Genomic DNA, 13,850 nt, shown 5'->3' with positions numbered 1-13,850 from the left:
AGTAAATCCTACTAACAATTACGAATTGGCAAACAACCAGTTAGGACTTTACATATGGATTTTGGCAGCTCTAGCCTTATGGGGGCATGAATTAAAAGAGTTTTAGGAAGCCCCTGGATTCAGTCTGTTTTGAGATTAAATTGTAGGTGTTTGAGCTTGTCTTTCTCTTTCTTCTGGTTATTTGTAAATATTGAAATTTACCCCCAATCCTTATATTCTCCTCCTCTAAAACAGGTGTGTTATGTTGTTTTATTGTTTACTAGTTTTTATCAATTTCTACTTGATTTTTCAGTGTTTCCTTAATGTACGCTTCAATTCTGGATGATCATATATTATTATTTAATTAGTTGTTTTACTACTGCATGCTCTATGCTGCCAAGTTCTAATTATGCAATACCTGCTGGATTTTTAATTGCTCTCAGTTCCAACTGGGGCCAGATAATCAGTATCATATTACCATATTTTAAAAAAATGTCTGTCTGCAACCAGCAAGTATTCCTCATACTTCATCTCTATATCTGTTTTGGTAATGTCAAGAAGTGCAAGCTAAATCTGATTTGAAGCAGAAAATAAAAGTCAGTGAGTGTCTGGGAAATCTGGAGAAGTAGGCTGCCCTATTTTCTAGAGTTGAGAAGAATTTTGGAACATATGTACTAAATACCTAAGATGTACAGAATACAGATAAAGGTGCCAGAGAAATGAACAAATATGAAAAAGATATCTATATATGAATTTGGTCAAAATTGCAATTTTGATCAAAGTCAAGGAAGTATTTCAGTCCAGATTTTGGAATTTTTCTACTACTGACTATTTCATGATAAAAGGACAAAAATATACAGTTTTGAGACATTTTACCTAGTAAGGCTTTTTAAGCACTGTTTTGTCTATCCTTATTTTATATTTCATTTTATTTAGGCAGTTTTTATAAAGCTTTTATTATTTAGAAAATTAATGAGGTAAAAGAGTATTTGTGGCGAGAGGTGGGTGGGAAGGGTCCCAAGATGGTCTTTCAAATTTTAAATGCTGCTGATACTTGATTATGAAAGAGGTAAATAATACTTGACTGGTGTATTTCACATACACAAATTATTACAATAAAACCTCAATTATTACAAGAACAAAAGTAGAAATGTAAAGGGTATAAACACTACAGTGAAAGGAAAAGTATTTTTGGCCATAAGGAGTTAGGATACTTCCTAAAAAGATTACTCTTAAGCTGGAGCTGGTAGTTAGAGATAAGACGGTATTTAAGGGTATCAATTCTGGAAGCTTATTGTTTGGGCACAGATATTAACTCTGCCACTGTTATGAACTGAATGTTTTTGTCCCTCCAAAATTTATATGTTGAGATTCTCACACCAGGTATTATAGTATTAGGAGGCATGGCCTTTGGAAGGTGATTAGTGTCCCTTTAAAAGAGACCTCAAAGAGCTTGCATGTCCTTTCTCCCATGTAGGGGCACAATGAGAAGATGGCCATTTATGAACCAGGAACTTGTCTTGCCAGACACCAAATCTGTCTGGTGAGATCTTGAACTTCCCAGCCTCCAAAACTGTGTGAAATAAATGTTGTTTAAGCCAGTCAGACAATGTGTTTTTGTTTTGCTTTTTGTTTGTTTGTAGCAGTGCAAATGGACTAAGGTAGCCACTACCCAGCAGGGTGACCACCAACTGTTATTTTTCACTGTGCCTCAGTTTTCGCATCCATAAAATGAAGGTGGTGATGGTAACTATTTCATCAGTTTCTCTGAGGATTGCTGTCTTAACAAACGTAAAGCACTTAGAGCAGTGCCTGGAACAGAGTAAGGGGAAAATATTTATTATGATGAAATAGAAGAGGAACTTGTATTCTGGCATGGGCATGATGGAAGAAGGGATGCTATGAGCCACATCACAGGCTGGGAAAAGCAGGCCAGTTTGGCGAATAAGAATCATGGAATCATTGCTGTTTTGCTGTGATGACGTGCAGAAAGGTAGTAATAAAAGATCCATGAAATACAGGGAATACAGGGAGTATGTTAACAATCACGAGGAATGCTTCATAGGTGCAGTGGGAAGCCACTACAGAGGTCCTTAGGCTTGCAAATTGTGAAGTGTTTAGTTGCGATTGTTGTAAGGCCTTTAACCTCATTTTAAGCATATATAGTAATTACAAAATAAATGTTCCACTCACAAAGTTTAAGCATAATAAAAACTGATTATTTGTGTACACAAAAGTATCTAAAATATAGGGTACCTTGCAAACCTAACTACAGAGCCACAAATAGAATTAAATTGTAAACTTTTAAAATTAATATTAAAATATCTAGCTGAGAAAGAAGTAATTCAACTTCCTCACAATACAAAATGCAAAGATGTCCAATATAAATAAATAAATAAATAACACCTAAATGCATATAATTTATATTACATATTTATATATATATATATATAATGCATATTCAAAAGATGATACCATTTCAAGGGACATGAAAGACCTAGCATTTAGGAGATCCCAAATTTTAAAGCCAAGAAGATAATACAAGGAGTTGAGACAAATATAGAAAAACACATTAGAAAATAATATAGTTGGGGCTTCCCTGGTGGCGCAGTGGTTGAGAGTCCACCTGCCGATGCAGGGGACACGGGTTAGTGCCCCGGTCCAGGAAGATCCCACATGCTGCGGAGCGGCTGGGCCCGTGAGCCATGGCCGCTGTGCCTGCGCGTCCAGAGCCTGTGCTCCGCAACGGGAGAGGCCACAACAGTGAGAGGCCCGCGTACCGCAAAAAAATAAAAATAAATAATATAGTCTTTTAACAATAGATCTTCTAAGATTCTCTGATTAAACCTAAAAGACTGTTTATTTCTCGAATGTCATTTTAAAATTAATAATTGAATGTTTTTCCATATCCTGAAGGAAGACTAGGTCCACATTAACCATAGTCAATAGGCACATCTATTATTTATTAGGCATATTGGATGTTCCAATCACTTGGCAGCCTTCAGGCATATTTCTAATGGAAAGAAGGATACTATAGGGTTTCAAAACAGTGTTAATTTGCAGATTTGAGTACAGAAATGCAAAGGCTAACTTGCCTACAGAGACAACATTTTTATTTACAGATATATCTAATAACACTGAAAGTGGAACTTGCAAAAATACATTTATTTCTGTGTTATTCTGTTCATATAGCCACATTAAAAAATAGTATGAGCTCAGAAAATTCAATGCCCAATTACATCGTGAATGTCACTCACCTGGGAAAGCTGAAAGTTATAGTCCTGCAGGGTAAATGTCAAGTGAATGTGTTTGGAACGTGGCCCTATCTGATTAGCAAAGCTGTTTTCAGCATATTCAACAGCCAGGCATGTGTAATTTGCCCTGTGTTCCTGAAATATAATGGGAGAAAATAGGGTATTCTGTGAACTCTGGACAATTAAGGCACTGGGGGTGAGGATTCAATTCCAATTAATAAACATTTATTGAATATCTAAAATTGTCAGATAAATGGGCTAAATTTTGTCAAATCCTTTTATAAAATGTCCTTCAAGCTGCTTCAGCTCTCTATGCAAATATTTGAATTTCTTCATACATATTGACTATTTTATGATCGGATACTTGACATATTAAGTTAGATACAAGTTGTTTATTAATACACATCTTCTCTCTGTGACTGGATTTTAAAACTGCCTGTCAGTGAGGTCATTACTAGGGTCTTACATGTTTCCCTTTACCTTGTGCAGTGTAATACATATAATGTAGATAATAAAATAATTCTTAATTAAGTGAATTAATAGATAAATAGATTTCTAATTCTTGCTTTTAAGTATGAAACATCACTTACACAATAAATAACCTCAAGAAAAATACCTAGAAATTTTGCTGGACTCAGAAAAGGAGAGTGGGATTTGGCTGTATTGAAGGAATGCATATTAATAAGCTTTTCAAAGGAACCAATGTGAGGCCTACGAATAAGATTGCTGTTGTCCAAAAGTGACATTGTTAATTTGGCTGAGAAAGTTTGATAGCCTTGAATTAAGCAGCAAATGATTGACTCTTTCACACTAATAGTGATAATGAGAAACGCTGACTCTGGAAGTCAAGATTTAACTTTTCATATGCTACATTGCTGAATGATCTTTGATGCAGTATCTTTGGGGACATCTTAGAAATGTAAAGAGATTGCTGTGACCTCCTGGAAATACTGTGTGGAGGGCAATCTAGTTATCTATGCAGAATTAGTCTAAACTATGAATCACAAATGGTAGTCTAATCCCTGACATTAAACTCTCTGATGAATGCTATTCAGTTTTATAACTTCTCAAAAAGCTAGTGAATTTGTATTCTGATATTTATGGTTCAGGAAAAGAAAATAGAATAATGCACAAAATGTACTTTGACCATAATCTGTTTGATACTGAAATATTACTTTTTGTAATATAAATCATCCATAAATGGCATTTGTTAGGATGTTTCACAAATATCTTTTATCAGTTTTTCTATAGAAAAAGAAGGAAGGGAAAGAAGAGGAAATGCAATACAAGTGACATTTCTAAGACTTCATTTTTCAGTGTCCACTGAAAGATTGGCTCCTGCCCTGAAGTTGTGGTTGGGCTCATGAATATATGCCCATCTTGCAACATAAAGCATACCCTAAAATGTAAAGTCACAACTTTATCTCTACAATACCTTCCACCTTTTCTCCCTATTTTAGAGAGTGTAAATTTAATTTGGGTAATCTTCTATTTACCCTCAATGTAAACATATTTTTGAAATGAAATATATTCAAAAATTTATATTTTTCTTTAAACAGTCTATGCTTTAAGCATTTTAAAGTAATAAAGGCCATACCTATAACTGTCAGCTGTTTCTTTGTGATTACAGAAGCCACTTCCCAGTGATAAATGAGGGCAGCTACTCCTAGTGTACAGTAGAATGCATTTGCTTGACCTGTCTATAATGTCTATAATCAATACAACTTCCTAAAATATATAGAAAAACTGGCAAATAAGAATCTTCATAGAAGAAATATAAGCTAAATATAATTAGTATGATCAGTTGATGAGTTAGGAATAATCTAATTCAACCTTAGCAAGCCTATTCATGACTCTTTCCAGGTCTCAAAGGTAATAACGTAAATTAATTCTGCCAAGATTCTAGCACTTGATAGGAAGAACTATTCAGCTTTACCTAGGAAGACATAGACATAGAAACATCGATTTTTAAAAAGACTCAAAGAACTAAGAAGAGCAAATTAAGACTGAGTAACAGCATTCTATTCATATTTTTAAAACAGAAAAAAGTTTTTTGAAAGTGCAAAGCAACCTCATAAATTATCCTACCTTTTTCCTATGAGTGGACCTGGCGTTGTCACAAATAAGTCATTTTAAAAAGATGAAACTGGCCTAATTTCTTACTTTAAAAAAAAGAAGAGGGCTTCCCTGGTGGCGCAGTGGTTGAGAGTCCGCCTGCCGATGCAGGAGACACAGGTTCGTGCCCCGGTCCGGGAAGACCCCACATGCCACGGAGCAGCTGGGCCTGTGGGCCATGGCCCCTGAGCCTGCGCATGCAGAGCCTGTGCTCCGCAATGGGAGAGGCCACAACAGTGAGAGGCCCGTGTACCGCAAAAAAAAAAGAAAAAAAAGAAAATTCACCAGAAAAATCTCATCGTATATTTAATTAACCTTTTCTTGGCTATCAGGGTTTGCTTTCATATATCATGAAATCATATTCATGGTGTGTGATTTGCCAAATCATATATAACGAAATCATATTTATGATATCATTTAAAAATTAAAGAAATGTTCATCTCTCTCTTCTTTCTCCATAGAAGTAAATGGTTTATCCATCGTTTTCACTGATTAAATTCAGCTTAATTCCTGCACAATTAACATTTTCTAGAGTTCCCTTGAGTTTTCTGTGCCCTGGGTAGTGTGTAAAGGAGATTTTCTATAGCAGTGATCTCTCCTAACTTTATAACTGGTTAAATATTAACTTACATTTAAATAAACGTTTAGTTATTTATTTATAAATTATATACCTATTTATTATATCAACATATGATATACATATTACATGTAGATAATAATTGAAAGAATAACTGGATAAGACAAAATAAATGTGATAAAAGTTCTATTATTGTATTTTCTTCTCACACCAATATTGAAACTCCTCCTGGGTGTACATGTTTTAGAGTCAATAGGCCATGAACATTCATGTACTTAAAGAAGTACTTAAATTCACTTAAGTCACACTACTTTTTTTTTTTTTGGTTCTTTTTCTGTAATTGATTATGCCATCCTATGAAGAAATTAAATTTAAAAATATAGACATCATTATTACTTTCCTTCAAATACTGCCAATTCTGTATAAATCTTGGGTTGCTCAGTCCCAGAACTAGTAGTAATATTCTAAATAGTATCCTATCAGTGGTCAGAGTAGCCTAACAAAATAGATCTCAATTTTATTTTGAGAATCAAAGTTCTTAATTTCTTAACAGATATACAGAACTGAATTATATGTAACACAAAATCTTTTTAACAGTTTGATTCCTTTTTTTTCACATCTTTATCCATTAACAATCACACGTATAATGGAAACAGTTTTAATATTCTTTTATATTCACAATGAACTATATATATTTTTTTTCATTTTTTGAAACTTGGGATAAATATCTTTTTAGTTATTAAATGTGAATGGCATCTCTATTTTTTTTTCTTTTTTAAAGCAGAGATTCATTATAATAGTGATAGGTGGAATTTCCTTATATCAGGGAGTTAGAATGAGGAAAGGTAATCTAATAATATGCACCCTCTGAAAAGCAATTCAGAAGCCACTCTCCCATAGAAGGAGGGAGGGAAGCTGTGGGCAGATGCGAAAGACCCTCCCCTGAGGGCAAAAAACATATACAGTGTAAAGATAAAGAAAAAGCAGAGTGAAAGGTATTCCTCAGTGTATGTTCCCCATCCACTCAATGTATCTTAAGCAGTTTGCATTATATGGATATTATTTATTTATGTGTTATGTTATATTAAGTACATATGTTATGTTTTGCAATCAAAGTACTTTACTGGCCAGAATTCTAGGCCATATGGATTGACAATACTTTCCTGGTAAATGTGTCTGTGTTTTTTGTTGTTATTGTTTTGTTTTTTGGGTTTTTTTAGTTCAGAATATAGGATGCCAACCTTCCCATATTAATTTTCAAAATATATCTAAATAGCATTTCTAACCTGTAACTCAAAATTATTAGTGTTAATAATTAATTATTAATTAGCAGAGCCTGGGGACAAGTGAGATACGAGGCAAATATTATTCAACACATTGTATAGATGACTAAGCCAGGCCTAAGTGTAACTGTTGATGATCAATATCAATCCTTATTCACAAAAATGAATGATTTCCAAACTTGTAAATTCTAGAGGGAAAGGGGGGCAAATTAAGATTACGAGTCCCAAGCCAATTAACAAGTAAGCATTTTTAAATTGACCCAATTACTGCTTTTCTCAATGTATGCCCAGGATTTAAATAATGATGAAAAATCAATTATTTTTTGATCAACCTCTCCCCGAATGGCTTTGTCCTCTGTTGTTTCCCACTATTGCCTTACAATAATGAATGAAATACAAAATGTGCATTTAGCTGTTGCATACAGCATACTAGCATGCAAGGACCATAGTAGTATTGAATGTCAGTATGTGAAAGATCCTTGGAATGGAATAATTGTGCAAAGTGGCTGCATGAAAGTGGGAAAATGATGCAGTGGCAACAACTGTGCCTTTTCATTGTAATCCTGAATTTATTAAGAAAATGTCTTTGAAATACATAAGAATGTGTGTGTATGAATCAAGTGTAAAAGCAAATAGAAAGGGGAATGATGGGCTTCCCTGGTGGTGCAGTGGTAGAGGCCCTCCTGCCAATGCAGGGGATGTGGGTTTGAACCCTGGTCCAGCCCCTGCTCACCGCAACTAGAGAAAGCCCGCGAGGAGCAATGAAGACCCAGTGCAGCCAAAAATAAATAAATAAAATAAATAAATTTAAAAGGGGAATGACTGTAAGGCAAGTAAGTGGAAGTCACTATTAGGTCTTTTTAGTTCCGTCCAATTTTATGAAGTGTAAATTTGGGAAATTAATTATAAGCTAGAATTTTACCTACACAGGAAGTTTTTTGTTTTGGTTTGGTTTTTTTGGTGGTATGCGGGCCTCTCACTGTTGTGGCCTCTCCTGTTGCGGAGCACAGGCTCCGGACCCGCAGGCTCAGCGGCCATGGCTCACGGGCCCAGCCGCTCCGCGGCATGTGGGATCCTCCCAGACCAGGGCACGAACCCGTGTCCCCTTCATCAGCAGGTGGACTCTCAACCACTGCGCCACTAGGGAAGCCCAGGAAGTATTTTTAAAGTGCACTTTTGCAATCTCCTTTCTATTGTTGCACTTGAGAAAGCACGTGGAAGAATAATTATAATTTATACTAACATATCTATGAACAATTTCCTCCTCTCACAGTCCTTCTGAATTCTTGGTCCCTCCCATTACCTCTGCCTGAACTATCCTCTCTTAGCCCTTATGTTGCCATTAAAAATACTAATATACTTTTGAATCACAGATTCTAGTCTTCCCTGACCTCTTCAGCTCCTAGTAATCTCTTCTCCCTTAAAACTTCTATATCTTTTATTTCTATACAAGAAAAATACAGCAAAACGTCTTAGATTCTTGTTTTAGGTATTTAATTAGTTTTTTTTCATATATTTTTTCCTTTAAGTAGAATTGAAGCTCTCTTAAGGTAAAAATGCTGTCTTGCGTTTGCTCATATACATACCAAAGAGTACTAGAGCTATAATTTGCTAAATTAAATTTTAATTTTGCTTTATTGTTTATTAATTTTTGACAAATAATATCACATCTCTGAGCTCCAGTTTTCTCATCTATATTTAGAGAGTATGTTGCTCACTGGTTGGTCAAAGCGTTAAGCAGCAGGGTAATGAGTTAGGATAGCACCTTAGTATTAAGCTGATCTTCAATAATTATTATTTAAGTCAAAATTCACATCCCATAGGGGGCTTCCCTGGTGGCGCAGTGGTTGAGAGTCTGCCTGCCGATGCAGGGGACGCAGGTTCATGCCCCGGTCCGGGAGGATACCACATGCCGCGGAGCGGCTGGGCCCATGAGCCATGGCCGCTGAGCCTGCGCGTCGGGAGCCTGTGCTCCGCAACGGGAGAGGCCACAACAGTGAGAGGCCCGCGTACGGCAAAAAAAAAGAAAAAAAATTCACATCCTATAGTATATATAGAACATGGTAGATATTCTATATATGTATAGAAAATACAGATATAGATGTGTATTTATATATATAGGAGTTATAATAACAGGACTTTTGATTTATATATCACATTTATATTTTAAAACTAGAATTGTATATAATATCTCATTTGATATTCAAACTTCAAAGAAAGGTGAGACAGATATTTTTTCCATTTTGCATAGTGCAGCTGAGAATTTTGTGTGTTGAAGTCATGTCCTCACATACTTTTGTAGATTCTGAACTTGATTCTAGATCTTTTGATTCTTAACTCCAACATTTCCTTACTTAGATGTTGAATTAAAGCATAAATACGTTTTATGTAAAAATTTCCATTTTCTCATAAAATGAAATGCAGAGCACTTGTTTGAACTCACCCACTATGAGTAAACAGCACACGTTACAGTGTATTTACTCTGTTGTCCCTGACCCACATGTGACTCCAAATTAGAATCAATACTTTCATACCGTTACTTGGTTTAAAATGAAAAGGTGAAAAAAGCTATATTTCCTTATTTTCTTATTTGTGTATATTAACAGAGGAAGAAATATATTATCAAAGTAAAAACTTATCTAAATGCCAAACTCTCTTAATTAAAATGGCCTGCTTTGACTACCCCTCTATAAATCATATGCATTTTGCCTTTTGCTTATGACTTAAACAAATAAATGGAAATGTATTTTTGCTTAGTCAAAATGTAAGCAATTTGTATGGCACAATGTGGGTAATAAGTAGAAGTTATGATGTTATTTTGTTAAGAAGCAAGACTATATGTTTATGGCTTGTGCTTTTCATTTGCCTCACTTTCTCACAAAAGTGGCGTGACAGACACTGAAAACAAAATAAGGGAGAACAGATATCAGCATTTGCTATTACTGCTATGAGAATGCAAAGGAAAAGCTAATGAGAAGCCAGGGTAAAGAACTGCCTTCCTGGTCCTGAATGTGCCATTGGTTTCTTTGTGAAGTAATGATTATACTAAAGCATTTTTATTTCTCTCACTGTGCTGACAGGAACACTATGTAAAAATATGCTTGCTTCTAACCTGCAATGTTCCTTGGTGTTAATATGCAAAATATTCAGTCATAGGAAACATGGAACTGGGTTACACCAGAAAGTGTAGGGACTAATGTGTTTTTATAACAGTGTAAAGATTATTTTCTCATGCATTGAATTATTAATGTGAATCATTACAGGAGTTGAGGATAGGATTATAAAGAGATTTATGAAGTTAAATTATGCCTTTTTTCTTATTTAATTTAAAGATGGTATTATGTCTTCAAAAATATAATAAGAGATAGTGGTTATTAAATTATACATGTTTAAAAAACCAAACATTTCTAATGAGTTAGAAGTAGTCAAGTCCATAATAATTATTCTGTTAATCACACCTAAGTTATCAAGAACATAGCTTGGTTTCCATGAATGTGTATGTGCACATTCCAACCCTGCTCTTTAGAAAAGGCCAAAGCACTTTTCCAAAAGATGGATCCTTGAGTATTGAGGAACATACTCTTTGATACTTTCCTGTATCGTTCTTAGCATTCACATATCCTTGCATAATCATTTATGTGTCACAGATTCCAGACACTGCATCTTTTTTTTTCTTCAACCGAGTCCCCTAGTTAATCAGTATAACATTTAAAATGGATTCTCAAGAATTGAATATGGTAATTCAAATGTGTGAACTTACATTGAAATTATCACTGTTCTTGACTTTTGTAATACAATAGCAGATCCTGACTGTTTCACACTCATTTACCATTTTAAATTGCTAAGAACCTTGACTTTACTAATAGTATCCCTCACATATAACTCACTGCTCAGGGGTAAAGCCTGATGTGTCTAAACCAATTATAATGGTTCCATCCTGTGGTGTGCTGATAAATATTTAACAGTCATCTCTATAGATGAAGGAGAGAGAGAGAGATCCTAATTTGTAGTGTGTACTGATTATTTTGGTGTAAATATTGTCAACATAGAGTATGATGTTTACCCATCCTGATCATTAGGTAGATAGATAGATAGATAGATAGATAGATAGATAGATAGATAGATAGAAATAGATTACAAATTTGAATTTCAAACATGTATACTTATAATTGTGTGACCTTCTATAATTGAGATATTTTCATATTTACTGAGAGCTATTAATATTGTCCTATAAACTTGATTTTTTTATCAACACTACATCTTGTTATTAAAGGTTCTTTCAGAGTTGGCAATCTGATGTTTAAAAAAATCTCATGTTTAAAAATGTGCTTAACTTGGAACATCTTATTTTAATTACCCATAAGTCTTCATTTACCTCTCTCTTTCGGTAAAAAAAAAAAAAATTAACTGTGCATTTTTGTTTTTTACTTGCTGTTGGGTTCCTGCTTATGTTAAGTTATAAACACTTTTGTTATATAAAGGATATAAACCCTCCAACATATACAGCAAATATTTTACCTAGTTTATCTAAAAAAAGGCTACAATAGTTAATGTTGCATTTTTCTCTTCTTACGTTACTAGCTTTTGTGAAAGTACTTCTAACGTCAAAATTCTTCACACTAAAATAGTAAAAAAAAGCTACACATATTTCTTAATATTTTGTTAACAGTTATTCTTCCAGGGTTTGAATAATTATGCAAAAAAAAATATTCTCTTCCCATGGTCTTTACTCATCAGGAGGGAATAAGGAGGCTCTGAGAGATGGCGTGAGACGCAAGCTTGAAGTAAGGTTGGGGATGTCTCCTGAGTTTGTACTTGCTTTTTTCCATTTTGAGTTGTCCTTCGCATCTCTTAGGTACCTCATATTAGCTGTATCAAATTGTCTGTGACAAAAATGTTCTTTTTTATTCAAGTGTATAGCACCTCAGGGCATTTAGAATTACAGAGAGGAGGCTGGAGATCTTAGAAATAAATTCCCCCTTCTTCAGAGATTTTACATAAATTTAATCTTGAATCGCAGTTTTAGATGGACACTCCCCAATAATGATCGTTTTCTCCATGGGAAGGTGATCTCAAAAACATATTTTTTTTCTGTCTATTAAAGGCATTATCCTTGCTGTTTCTCCCACTTGGCACACACCATTTATTCATAGTATTAGAACTTGGGAGAGAGCCTAAAATCCACTCTGCTAACCTCAGGCTGACTTTGTGCTTTTACTTCAAATTAAACCACCACATCTACTGATTGCACAAAAGCATAATCAGCTAGGCTTGCTGCTCCTCCAGTAACAATGTCATGTTTATATGTTCCAAAATAAAATTTCTACCTTCCTTGGCTTTCAGCTGTCCCCGTTGTTTGAGTTTATTGGTTCTTCTTCAGTTGTTCACACAAAGTGCTATTTTGGCATAATGCCTGTTGATCAAATTGCCATATTAACTTCTCAAATTCCCTCTCTTAGTTATTCTTCTTGACACATTCACTTAAAACAAAGAAGAGGAAAAGGGAACTTCTGCAGACTTTTCCACACCTACTTTTGGCTTGAAGTAAAAATGTTCATTGTGAAGAATTGCCATAAAAATACAATTAAGTGTATACATTTTTTAAATGTCCATAGCTCTTTTGCTTTCATTTAGCACGTTGTACCTTTTTAATGTTCTAGCTTCATGAAGACTTGAGTCCTTCTTCTTATAGAATGAATGAATGTGATTTAAAAAAATTTACGTGAGGGCACTTATAATATATACAAGTACATCTTTTATTGTACTTGTATATATTATACAAGTACATATATATATGAGAACCAAGGTATATAAAAAAGATATAGAATAACGGTTCTGCTGAGGACCTTGCTGATATTTTCTCTCTGCCTCCAGCTCTGAAAAGCAATGAATGCTCTTAAAGCCTCCAGTAGGCTCTGCTGACAGCCATGGTACTGATTCTAAAAGAAGGAAGAAAAATAAACCTGCTACTGTGTGTGCATGCACTAAGCTATCTGGAAGTAAGAGTTATCTATGGAAAATGTTTGTATTAATATTATTTACAAACCTAATGACAGAGGGAAAAGATGTGAACAAATATATTGCACAGCATAGAGCATAGGTATAGGTAACAATATACAGTAAACAAATATCTCGATCATTTCCTATGTTTAATAAAGCTAATAATCATCTTAGATATTAGATAGCTTATTTGTATCTTTCCTTAAAGGAGCCAGTAACAGAGATTCCTGAGCAAATATTGATAAAATGCCAAATTTTAACATTAAAAGTATATAAACATAAAGAATAAAACTAGAGATTGTCATACAATTACTTTAAATATATCCAGATATTTTAATTCCAGATTCAAAAACTTCAACCCAATATATCTTATATCTACATGCAATAAACCTAATTTAAATTCTTGGAATCCTTATCTAGATGACATATCAGGCAAGATATTTAATCACTCTCGTCCTCACCTCAGTCCACTCATGGAGAAAGTGAAACATTTGAGCCGAACTATCTCAAAGACTTCTTCCAACTCCACAGTCCTGGTACTTACACCCTTTCTTCACGTTTTACTACTTTTATGTTGGTTTCCCAATGTGTCAGGGTGCTCTAGTGTAGAAGAGGTCATCTTGTAGATCAGTTAGGAGGGCA

The sequence above is a fragment of the Grampus griseus genome, assembly GCF_964374135.1.
Source record: "Grampus griseus genome assembly, chromosome: 4".
In the NCBI taxonomy this organism is placed as follows: domain Eukaryota; kingdom Metazoa; phylum Chordata; class Mammalia; order Artiodactyla; family Delphinidae; genus Grampus; species Grampus griseus.
The sequence above is the reverse complement of the archived record's forward strand: the minus strand, read 5'-3'. Positions refer to the sequence as shown.